The sequence below is a fragment of the Lissotriton vulgaris genome, chromosome 7 (assembly GCF_964263255.1).
Source record: "Lissotriton vulgaris chromosome 7, aLisVul1.2, whole genome shotgun sequence".
Lineage (NCBI taxonomy): Eukaryota > Metazoa > Chordata > Amphibia > Caudata > Salamandridae > Lissotriton > Lissotriton vulgaris.
In genome coordinates, this window is record NC_141695.1 from 1,259,417,342 (window position 1) to 1,259,431,214 (window position 13,873).

A 13,873-nucleotide genomic window follows, 5' to 3' on the forward strand; every position below is an offset into this window, starting at 1 on the left:
TTCTTTGTTCTGTAGCTACTGAATTCCTCATTTGTTTTCTGTTATTGAGGATAAACCTTGCACACTGATTTGACTTGATGTTGGTAATTCTGTATTGTTCATTTTTATACTATGTTTTTTAGACTGATTTATATTACTTTGGCTCTGAATTTCAAATACATCTATACTTAACCTTACTTTTTAACTCTGAGCTTTACTGTGTGCCAAATGGGTTACATGGTGTTCGTAAATTGAAATTGATCCTAACTCCTTTTATTTCTCAGGCACCCAAGAAAGTTCCATTGCAGAGTGTAAGTAAATGGGGACCAACTATTGTGCTTTGTCAGATGGTAGCAGGGGATGGTGAGGTCCTCAGATAGGGAGTTAGGGGGTCTTTAAATGAGAGTAGTTAATGTCTCAGTCTTAGTTCCTGTACCAGTTCCAGAGCCTATGGTCCGATTTGGAGTATCAGCAGTGTTCCAGTGGTCTGTGGTAGAGTGGTAACAGCAGAGGAGTGAGTATTAATATGGTACTGCGTGTACAGGTTATGCTTAGCTTGCGGTGTTATAACATTGTGTAATGTTTGGCAGAGGTGTTGTGAATGTCATGTGAATGTGGTATTTAATGCAGGGTTGAAGTTGTTAATGGGTCTGACGTGACCCAAGATCACGGGATGATATTAAAAGTGTAATAGGCTACTAAGGTTTTGTGGAGTCTATCATGAGATGTTGTCGACAGCCCAATTGAGATAGGGACCTTTACCTGTATGTGTAAATCTGTGTATGATTAGTGTATTTCCCGCATATGGAGATTACTTTTGGATATGGGTCTGGATAGATCGTGGTTGAATATTGTCAACTTTGTAAAGATGACAGGATGCAGGTAAGTAGTAAAGTCTTTAATGTAAGAAAACACCTGACACCAAAGATACGTCCGATAGCAAGTGCCACTGGCGAGCAACTGTCATTCTAACTGTCAACCTGCCGGTGGTCAGGTAGAACACCCTGACGTCATAATGCACCGGCAGGCAGCGCATGCAGAGAACATGTCGCGCGTGCATTCATAGACCAAGCAATAGTTTATTTAAACACAACACATCTCCCTTCCTAAAACAACCAGGGAGCCTATGGATGACAGCAGATGGTTGCAGAAGGGAAAAGAGAAAACCACAGCTAATCACAAACGTAATCTTGTAATTTAGCTGGAGGCTTTACTACTCTTCCATATCGGCTTACATTGGGTTCATCCTCACAACTGACGTCCTGTGACGTAACATCTTCATAAACAGAATCATCAGAATCAGACTCAGTATCACTGTTGGTCTGACACCTGTACTCTTCTAATGTTACCTTGCTCTGCCCACTACTACTGTCTTCCAACCGTGAGGTATCTGAATTGTTCTCACTCTCAGAAAACACCTTGTTAGTACCTAGAGATACAACGTTGGTACCCTCTGGTCGAGACTCCTCAATTCCATCACGGTCCAGAATCCAATCGTAGTCCTGAGAACAGGAAACTTCGTTATTTTCCAGATCATATTTATAATCACACACTCCTCCTCCCTCCTTGCATAAAGATAAAGCAGAAAAATGCCAGGACTTTCCATCGCTTAAAAGGGCAGAATTACAAAACACTTTCTTCACCTCCATTGGTTGAGAGTATTGATTTTTTCCCTTTCTGGTGATCCTTGCACTTTTAACTCTCACATAGTCTCCTTCCTTGATGTTAACTCTTTTACTTGCATGCCTATTGTCATAGTATTTCTTACTTATGGTTTGCGACCTCCTTACATTCTCCTGTATTTCCTCTGGAGACCACATCACTCTTTCTGTTGTAGCCCAACTTACATTATCCTTCGTGATTGGAGTCCTTCCTCTCAAAAGTACAAAAGGACTGGTGCCTGTAGATACACATGGTGTAACTCGGAATGACCAAAGATTCTTGATTATTTGTTTCCTCCATGACATGTTATTTTGATTTGCCAGTTGGATTATTCCTTTAATTACCCGATTAAATCTTTCTACTGCGCCGTTTCCTGCAGGATGGTAGACAGACGTAGTTTTGTGCTCTATCCCATCCTCGTCGCCACTTGTAAAGATGACAGGATGCAGGTAAGTAGTAAAGTCTTTAATGTAAGAAAACACCTGACACCAAAGATACGTCTGATAGCAAGTGCCACTGGCGAGCAACTGTCATTCTAACTGTCAACCTGCCGGTGGTCAGGTAGAACACCCTGAAGTCATAATGCACCGGCAGGCAGCGCGTGCAAAGAACATGTCGCGCGTGCATTCATAGACCAAGCAATAGTTTATTTAAACACAACAAACTTCTTCAGAAAAGCAGACAATTGGTATTTGTTGCTATTGCATTATATTTATTTTTATGCTTATTGTTGAAGAGAGTGTGCTCTTGAAAATTGTGAAGGAGGGTGAGCCAATGCAAGGAGCAAGACTGACGTCACAGAGTGCCATGTTTGGATTGATCGGTTGATGTAAAGTTTTGATTATATTGGTTGTTTATGTCATGGGGTGTCACACTGGTATTTGTAGCTGATTATATATAAATTTGTGTGAACATCGTCATTTCCTGTCTTGAAACAAACAATTTTGACTGTGATTGTTGACAAAAATTAATTGAAAATTAAAAGTTTTAAAGCAATTCAGGATTTGGTTAGGGGAGACAATCCCTTTTAGAGAGGGAGAAGAGGCTCCAACTGAAGATACTGTAGGTCATTATATGGTGATAAATGTTGGGTTCCATAGGATCACTGAGAAAGAAGTTGCACTGGCGTTTCCTTACAATGGTACATTTAATGTACAGAGTTTTGAGAATTTAAGAAGAATTTTATATGAAATTAAACCACAGCCTAGACCTATACAGGTTGAAACGTGCAATGCTTCGGAGCATGCAACTTGTGCACAAGAGAAAGACAGATATCAGGAAAGAGGCAAAAAGGCAGTGCGTACATATGCAGATGCAATATGGTATGCTCTACAGAAAAGTTGGAGAACCAATATGATAGAGAAAGTGTAGTTATATCCAGCATTGACAAGCAAGGAGTTTGAGAAAGATAGAAAAAAGAAGAAAAAGATAGAGAGATAGGAAATGTGGCCAATGAATCAGCTGAGGAAGGTGAAAATCATGACAGTGATACTAATGACAGCCTTTTAGATGAGTTGTTGTCAAAGCATTTGCCTCCGTACAATGAGACCCAAGTGAAGGGAGGTTGAAATACTAGTGTCAGTAAAAGTTCTGGGATTGCTACTGCACCCGTAAATGTAAATGTGAGCCCTAATGCAGTGAAGTTACTCCTATGGGTGTGAAACAGAATACGGTAAGAGGGAGCTCGAGGATCTGTGTACCTGGCCACTCCACTGCTCTGAAGTTGTGTACAGCTTTGAATATTCCTGATGCTCTCACTGCCCCGATTACTATTGATCCTGAAGTACCTATATATAATCCTAGCTCTGCAGGCAGCTTTAAGTGGGATATGACTGTTCCCACTGAGTCGGGAGTCCCAGGGAAGGCTTCAGTGAAATATAATGTGAAGTTTATTCCTTTGGTCTCAATAAATGCACGTTTCCTTTGTGGTGGGAGGGCAGACCCATTAACAAATCCGACTGGAATTGGCCCTTTAAGATTGTTTCTGGGATTGCTAGAATTAGATTCAAACATATGGGAGCCACCTTTGAAGGTGCACAGTAGCACTCCCAGAGCGAATACAGCCCCTAAAGCTTCTGAGGTGCCTCAAATACTAGACACCCATGAATAAGATGACAGGATGAAGATTCATAATGTCCACTCACATGAAAGTAAAAATAGAAAAATAAGTCAAGGATGATTAAATCAAAATTTAACGTAAATCTGGTGCATGTAGTTGAATTAAAACTTGAATTGGATGAGATGATAAGTGGAAGTCTTGATTTGGCTCAAATAGGTAATTATCAACAAAACAGGCTTTTGTTTACCAGGATTGATGTTACCAGAAGAGCTAGACAGACTCATTATGAATTATCTGAAATAACTCAGAAAAGTAAAGTGGATTTGGAACGGAATTAGGTTTTTACAGAAAAATCACAAGCTTTGCTTTAGTGATCAGGACATGGTAAATGTGAGACTACCAGGGCTGAAGATGCAAGTTTGGGAGTTAATTCAAATCATTCACATTTGAGGTGCACTGGATAAATGGGAAGTTAATAGTCAAAAAAGACAAGTCCTAAAAGATTAATTGGGGATCCGCCTCCTTCTGTAGAGGGAGGGTCGGCTATTACAATTTTACATTCACGAGAAGTACTTAGAGGAGGTTATGTTCATATACCAGTAGGAGTGATCTTCTGTCATTCACCAATGACGTTCCCAGGTTAAGACAGAAACCTGTGGAATGGTTTAAAGAAGTTGAGTGCTTTTGTGGACTGATTTAAATACTCTATATTGTGGTTTCAAGTGATTTCTGGACAGCATGTAAAATAGCCACAGAATGGCCTGAGAGAGAACTAGCAAGAGATCCTTTGACTAATGGTCCAGTCAGATGATAACATGATTAAAATATAAAGTGTCGGCCCAAGAAATTGATCTTACAGCCCTGGAACTCAAAGAGACGATTCATACATATTATGAGAGATTGTTGCAAGTGTTAACAGTACAGTGGAATGGAAGCGCTGGAGCCCAAGGACATGGGACATTTTGTGTCTAGATTTGTGACAGGATTGAGACCTGAGATTAGCATGATGATTCAGAAGCATTTGATTTCCTGGCTGTACAAGTCTGTGGATGAGATATTGTAATTCTCTAAATGTTGCAATGAGATTGACATGAGGCAGAAGAAACAAAAAGATAAGCTCCTGGTAGCACAAATGAAGGCTGCTGAGAGGGGAAGTCAAGGTCCTCCATTTGTCAGGAATGCACCCTCTATGCAGGAAGGGTACCCACAGGGAACTCCGACTAAGCACAGTGCAGGTAATTTTCATTCACAAGGTAGGGGTCAGGGTGTCCCTGTTGATCTGAATACTGGGATTGACATAACTACAGTGAAAAAGTCCAATCTATGCCACTACTGTAATAGGTTGGGGTGCTGGATGTGGGAATTTCATATTAATCCAGCAAATCAAGAGCAGAATCCAGGATTTGTACAGTCGCAGAACAATAATCCTATGCAGCCACAGAATGTGCCTAGACCAAGGTCTCAAACTTTGAATGCGCCCCAAGCCCCAAGTTACAAAACCCAGATGCCACAGCAAGCAGCTGCTGGTCCTAGGTTCGCTTAGAATCAAGTTCCGAATGTGAATTCAGGGAAATATTCCTTACCAGCAATATACCATGTTGGAGACCATTGAGAATTTTGGTTCTGATCAGTCAGCCTGATGGTGCCTGAGGGCGGAGGAAGATTGCGTACTTGGTGCAAACTTGCAGGTACACCAGATATGTAGATGGTGAGGTAAATTGCCAAACTGTAACATTCTTGGTTGATACTGGTGCTGCCTGTTCTACTGTGCGAACAGTGGACGTTCTAGACCTACCCCTCTCAGGAAGAAGTATCCAAGCTGTTGGAGTTGCCAATCAACAAATGAGAAATTCCATTATGAGGAAGTACCTGTAAAAACAGGTAATTTTGAGGATAGTCACCAATTTGTGGTCTGTTACTCAAGTTCTGTGAGTTTGCTAGTGCTGGATTTGTTGTGAAATTGCACCATGTATTGCCCACAGAGAGGCATGGAGTTTCAGATCCACGATGAAGATGTGGCTTTCAAAATGGTTAATTAAACCCCAGTTGTTGTTTTGTACTTCATGATGACAAGTGCAGAGCGACCTTTGTATCTCAAAGATGCTGTGAGGATAGAGGTTTGGTATTTTGCAGGATCAGACATTGGACTCATTAAAGGAGTTAAGCCTGTCCGTATACAGATAAAGCCGAATGCAGAACATCCCAGAACACCCAGGTTTAATTTGACTTTTGAAACGATTGCTGGAATAACTCCAGTAATTGAGACAATGATTCAACAAGGTATACTGATGGAGATTATGGGGAGTCCATGTAACTCACCCATTATGGGCCTGCAGAAGCCTAGTTGTGAATACTACATAGTGCAAGACCGTCGCAAGATTAATAACATTGTGATTCCCTGTTGTCATGTGGTACAGAATCCTGCTGTGATATTGTTTCAATTTCCATGTAAGGCTGAGTGGTTTTCTAGTATTGTTTTGTGTCAGGAATTCATCTCTTTACCCTTGCATGGGGATAGGCGGTTCCTCTTTACCTTTAGGCTCGGCAACTGTGTTGTGGCATGGTGCTGAGTCCCACAAGGGTATATGGAGAGCCTCTCCTTTTTTAAAAAGATCCTTAAAAATAGTTGGGAGACTCACGTTAAGCCTTGTAACTATATTTTAGTACATTATATTGATGACGAAGGAATTATTATTTTGTAAAGGTTGCACTTTCCCTGTTTGCACCCGGCACACTTTAAAACAGGTGTGCCAGGCGTAAACAGGGAGGTGCGCCGTATTACATGTAATGCGCTACCCCCAGTGCAGCCACAAACTTGTGCTGCCCAGAGGGCAGCGTATTCAGGCAAAAAAGAGGAGCGGCTTTGAAGCAGCTGTTCCATGTTTCACTTTGCAGGCGATACCCGCCCTGCACTATTAAAGGGGATTAAATATCCCTTGCAGGCGGATGTAGTGAGTGACTGCACCCGCCTGCAAGGGTATGTCTGAGGGATCCTCTTGTCCCTCTCCAGAGGACTGCAATCAGGAGGTGCACTGACAATGCACCATCTTTTAGGTGGTGCACCACTGTCAGTGTACTTCCTGACAACTTCTTTGCCTATGAATCCGAACCCATAATATGGCGTGTGCGCAGAGGCAAAGGAATTCCATTATCTCCATGCAAATGAAGGAACGCCCTCTGAAAATAGGACTGGAGCTTTATGTGCGCGCCAGCACTATCCATATTACAAGCACCTGCTGTCCCTTCTGTAATACCAAATTCCCCATGGGGGGGGGGCGCGCAAAGCGGTCGCAAACACCTGTTGCGTGCCTAGAGCACTTTCCCAATATGGCCCCTGATGGTTGCATCAAATACTTGTGAAGCATGCAACTGACATAATTACATTGATAAACTAATTGGCAGACAATGGACATAAAGTGTCCGCTAGCAAGTTGCAGTATTGTTTGAAGGAAGTCTTGTTCTTGGTCACCACATTAAGAATGAAGTCAGAAAGGTGTTGCAAGAGAGAATGTAGGTGAATTTGTAAATGAAAATGCCAAAAACCCAGAGAGAGGTCAGGATGTTCTTGGTAATGGTTGGCTACTGTCGCCAGTGGATGCACAACTTTTTCCTAGTGGACAAGCCTTTAAGATGCTGACACACAAGGATGTGTCATAAGAGGTGCATTGGGACAATGATTGTTTGGTTGCCTTCCTAGAGTTGAGAGAATGTCTATGTCTCGCCACCGCACTAGGGATGCTGATTACAACATATCATTTTCGCTTTCCTGCAGTGAGAGGGAGGGCTATGTTCTTTCAGTGCTTACTCAGATGCACGAAAATGCCAGTAGAGCTGTAGCCTATTTCTCAGCTACATTAGATCCAGTACTGGCAGCTCAGCCTGAATACCTTTAAGCTGTGGCAGTCACAGGAGTCGTGAAGGCATTGTCATGTGTTATCCATTAACTGTGTATGTGCCTCACTCTATAGAAATACTGTTAATACCTACTCGCATGCAGCATTTGACAAACAGCTGCCTGTCCTGGTATGAGCAGATCATACACTATGGCCCCATCTGTAGACTATTAGGCCACCATAGTCATGTAGCTGCTCTCCTTATCTTGAGATCGGATTCAAACTCATCTCTTGCTATCCCTTTTGCCAAGTTCCTTAGGGCCATGTGGTTATCACATAGAAAGCTCTTACCTTCTTTATAATGGAACTGATATTTCCTATGATTGCAGTTTCCAATTGGATCTTAATGTGGCTATTTAAAGTAATATATAATAGTAAATGTGTGTGTATATATACATATATATATACACACACACATTTACTATTATTAAACACAATTTTTTTTAATTTATATTATTTCAGAATTTTTAAATGATGTAATAATATAACAAACAATTAGTAACAATTAAAGCAGTCAGGAAAATGTTGTCTCACAATGGGGTAAAATGTACTATTCCCACTCCAGTCAAAACAACATAAGAAATAGTGCTGGATTGCAGAGAGGTTAACTTTACTATTCCCACTTCAGTCAGTGGAACAGTAGGGAAAGTGTTGGATTGAGGAGGGGTAAAATTGACTATTTCCACTCCAGCCAGTGCAACAGTAGGGAAAGTGCTGGATTACAGAGGGATAAAATGTACTATTCCTACTCCACTCAGTGGAACAGTAGGGAAAGTGTAGGATTGCGTATGGATAAAATGTACTATTCCCGCTCCAGTCAGCGTAACAGTAGTGAAAGTGTTGGATTGTGGAGGGATACAATTTACGTTTCCCACTCCAATGAGTGCAACAGTAGGGAAAGTGTTGGATTGCGGAGAGGTACAATTTACTATTCCCACTCCAGTCAGTGCAACAGTAGAGCAAATATTTGATTTCAGAGGGGTAACATTTACTAATTCCACTCCAATGAGTGCAACAGTCGGGAAAGTGTTGGACAGAGGGGTAACATTTACTATTCCCACTCAACTCTGTGCAACAGTAGGGAAAATGTTGGATTGCGTATGGACAAAATGTACTATTTACGCCCCAGTCAGTGCAACAGTAGGGAAAGTGTTGGATTATGGAGGGGTAAAATTTACTATTCCAACTCCAATAACTTCAATAGTCAGTAGAGAAAGTGTTGAATTACTATTCCCACTCCAATTAGTGCAACAGTCGAGAAAGTGTTGGACAGAGGGGTAGAATTTACTATTCCCACTCCACTCTGTTCAGCAGTAGGGAAAGTGTTGTGTTGTTGAGGGGTAACATTTACTATTTCAACTCCAATAAGTGCAACAGTAGGGAAAGTGTTGGATTGTGGAGGGGTAAAATGTACTATTCCCACTCCAATGATTGCAACAGTAGGGAATTTGTTAGATTGTGGAGTGGTGAAATTTACTATTCCCACTCAACCACTCAAGTCAGCGCAACATTAGAAACAAACAAATTCTCTTCAACCCAATAAAATTATTGCAAAAACATATTAAACAAAATAGAAATATACAAATAAAATAAATACCTATGCAATGTTAAATACATAAAATAAATACCTACGCATATTATTATAATTAAAATAAAAAATCATTTCTATAAATAATTTAATGTGAAAGTTATTTATTAACAAAAAATATTTATTAAATAATTTTATTTGACTTACTTCCGATCCCACACCCCTACAAAAATCACAACCCACACCTGAAAACTTAACTTTAAAAAACAATTTATTTACACAACTACCATAAATATTGATCAATAAACTAATTATCATTCATTAAAAAATAATTAGGACTTAATTATAATTAATTTACTTCCCACAATATATCCCCCTCCGAAACACATAAAACACTCCTAAAATGTATTATAACAAAAAAATAATTACACAATTAGCATGATTAATTATCAACATATTAATTGATATAAATTAATTATAACTAAAATAAGATTATTTACTTCCCGCCCTATAACCCTACAAAATCCATAACCCACACCTAAAATTTAAGTTAAAAAAAGGTAATTGCACAATTACAATAATTAATTATCAGCTAAATAATTATTGTTAATTTAAAATGAAATATTAATTACTTATAAATAATTTACTTCCCACCTTATATCCCTATAAACCACACAACCTGCACCTAAAATTCAAATTAAAAATAATAATTACACAATTAACATAATTAATTTTCAATTGAATAATTGATATTAATAGCCAATTATTAATCATTTAGAAATAATATGCCTTGCACCCTGTACCTCTAGAAACTCCTCAATCTACACCTAAAATAAAAATAACATTATTTACACATTAAACATAATTAATTATCAATTAAATACATATTATTAATAAACAACAAATTATTAATTGATTACATTCAAAATACTTCCCACCCTGTATCCATATAAACCCCATGACCCACACCTAAAATTAAAATTGAAAAAATATTTGCACAATTACCATAATTAATTGCCAATTAAAATAATAATATTTACTAAAACAAATTAATAATTTATTATAAATAAATTACTTCCCCTCCTATACCCCTGTAAACCCACAACCCGCTATGGTACTAATAGTCCCAACATTGTGGATTCGGGACTGACTGACCGACCGACCTCCAGTCGGCGGTCCCCATCACATAATTACAATGCAACCGCTCCTGGTGTGGTCGCATACTCCCATTATCCTTTGGGACCTTGTGCTGTGGCCGTAAACCAGTCGTAGCACAAGCTCCCATAGAGAAATAGGAGTTTGTGCAAATCCCTGCTGCCAGACGGTGCAGAGATTTACAGGGGGTCACCATAGGTGCCCCGTTGGCTCCCAACTGGAGGCTCTAGTGATAAGGGGATCGCTAGGGACCCCCAAAGTCGCTTTCCAACAGGCTTTCCATATCAAAAAGCCCGGCGTGGAAACCCGGTCGGAAACTGACGTAATCTCAACGGAGGAAACGCTGTCCTATAGGGATTACATGCCGGTTCCAACTGGCCGACTGGCTCCTTGAGCCCGTCGGAATCCAGCCGGAATGACCGTTCGGTTTCACTTTCGACTGCCAACATTGTAATTAGGCGGTCAGGAGTGAAACCATAGATGTCAGTCCGAAAGGCGGCTTTCGGACCGACATCGAAATAAGACCCTAAAAATGTAACAACTATATTGAAAAACATACTCAATAATTATTCAAAAAATTCTGATCATATGCATTTAAAATATATACTAAAATACAATAATGAAAAACGATATTATAAACAACTATATTTTTGTAAACTATATTAATGACTTTGATATTTAAAAAATTGAGATTACTTACCTTAAAATTATATATATTTTGGTAACGATATTTTAACTTCAATATTTTGTCTGAATACCCAAAATGGGGAAACAATTTGGGGCATATTACAAGTTTCTGTGGGAGTGGTGGCACGGTGGTGGAAACTGCCACGCCACGGCTCCCATGAAACTCCCGCTGCCCACACGCCCTATTATGACTACACAGTAGTCATAGAGGCAGGTGGTGGTGATCCCCTGGTAGTGCCTCTTTTAAAGGCCGCGGCCCCTTTAAAAGAGGCACTGCAGTGGGACCGCACAAGCCGGTTAATGCATGGCATAGACTCAAAAGTCCATGTCGTACAGGAACCTATGTGGATGCACACAGAGAGGCACATGTTATACCACCATGTGTGAATCCACATAGATTTGAGGCACGGGCCCTTTTGTTTCCTCCCTACCAGGCTTTTCATGGCGGTTGAACTGCTATGAAAGGCCTGGCTGAGAGAAAACTCATAATATGCTTGAATAGACCGTGGCTTTCCCGCCAAACATACTGCGGCCTCTGACCGCCACTCATACGCCAGAGAACGGCGGTTCCCTGGTGTAGCCGGCAGTCTTAGGGGGTCATTAGGATGACTGGCGGACTTAGTCCGCCCGCCATCCTATCAGATAATGGGACCGCCCGCCATAAGGGCGGGGGTCCCGTGGGGGGTATTAGGATGCGCCCGCCACATTGGCGGGTGCATCCTGCATTTTTAACATTGTGGCGGGCGGTGCTCTTAGCTCCGCCTGCCACAATGCTAAAAATGCATGTATGCATTTGCATACACAAAGCGGCAGGCACCGTGCGGTGCCTGCCGCATTGCGTATGCAAATGCAGGGGGGTACCACAGGTACCCCCATGTGCACCCCCCACCTCGCCTTCACCATGGGGGCCCGCAGGGGGCCCCCGAAGTGAAGACCGTCTGTCTTTCTGTGGTGGCAATCTGTTTTGGCCCATGCTGGCAATGTCTGATAGACACCGCCACCTTATTAAACCTTTTCTGCCCCGGTCGCAATGCGACCGGGGCGGAAAAGGGGCAGACGGACTTTCCTTCCACCGCGGTTCCCCCGCCATAGTAATTTGGCGGGGGGAAATGGGTGGCGGGCGGGTAAGGATGTCTGGTGGATCGCCACCGTCCGCATGGCGGTGGCGATCCGCCAGACATCCTAATGGGCCTTTTAGTGCGGTCCGACTGTCCGAGTGGTAATCGGGCAGTCGGACCGCTGGTGTGGGGTGGCAGGAACCACCGCGCCATCACAAGTCTGGCAGTCCTCGGACTGCCAGACTCATAATAAGCTCCTTATGTGTACCCAAGTCATCCAAGCCTAGCTGTGATAATGAACATAAAGGCAGCATGTCTTTTTTTTTCTCGTTCATTCTGCCTTCCATTCCGTGTCTTTCTCTCGCCTCCTTTCATTCTCTTATCTTTCCTTCTCTTTTTTTCCTCCTTCATCTCTTAATTTTAATCTTTCTTTCTTTCTTTCCTTCCTTTCTCTTTCATTCTTTGTTTTATATCCTTTCACTTCTTCACTTGATTCTCACTTTCTATTTGTTCTTTCTTTCTTTCTGTCTCTCTCTCTTTCTTTCTCTTTTATTTTCTATCTCCCTTACTTCATCTAATTTTTCTTTCTCTTATTCCTTTTTTAGAGTGTCTAGCAACCATTTCCTCTATTACATTCTGTTTCCTCATTGTCAGATGCATTTGCCCAAGGCTTGTAGTTACTTGTAGGGATACATTTATTGTTGAAAGCCATGAAGTCTGCAGTCATTGTGGCCTAGGGAAGCAAAAACTTCAGGGCAGGCCAATATTCCTCAAACCACTAAGTCCACCAGGAAAAGTTATTCTAATTGTGGTTACTAAGCAGGGCCAATTTGTGGCCATCAACCAATGGGCTTTAGGGCTTTAGTGAGGTACTGTAAGTCTTTTGGTGCCAGCTTACAAAACGAATGTGGTTTTATGCAAGCCTCAATCAGAACCGACTCATAAGACAGATTAATGAGACAGTACTTGTCACTGAAAACCCCACATGTAAATCTTTCCCAATACAGGCCTTGTGCCATTAATACTATGCACTCCCTTCAGCCAGATTTTGGTACTCGAGGGAGAATGTATGACCTCCCCCCTATACCACGCATGCGTTTTCCAAGCAGTTGCCTTTATCACAAATGCCTTTACCATCCATGGTAGGTATGTAAGATCAGTAAGCACCCTATGCATACATATATATAAATATACATATAATGTTATATTTTTTTCTAATTTATTCCCAGGCTCCCTTTACCACTACCCACCCCTACAGCCTATAATTACTCATACCTACCTTTACCACTATCCACCTGTAACCCTTAAAATTAACTTTTCCTCCCTATACAACTACCCACCCAACCCTAACCCCTAAATATACCCTTAACTCTATTTTCCACTTCCCAACCCTAAACTCTAAAAATTATCTTACCTCCCTTTCCCACTGCCCACCAGTAAACCTTAAAAAAAACCCTAACCTCTCTTCACCACTGCCCAACGCAAACCTTATATTTACTCTTACCACTACCTACTCCTAAACCCTAAATTTACCTTTTAGCTCCCTTTACCACTACCCATTCCTAAACCATAAAAATACCCTTCCTTCCTATACCACTATCCACCCCTAAAATTACCCATACCTTGCTTTACCCCTACCACCCCTAAATCCTAAAATTACCCTTACCCCCTTTACGACTATCTAACTCTATCACTCAGTCACTTATATTTGTACAGTGCACAGCTGCTTCAAAAGAAGCGTCCAGTGCTACCAACGAGCTGGAAACTGTTGCGGGCAAGTGAAGGGCAATTAGTGCTAGTCTTCTTTCAAAAAAACATTTTTTATAAGCTTTATTTTTTATATTGTTTACAA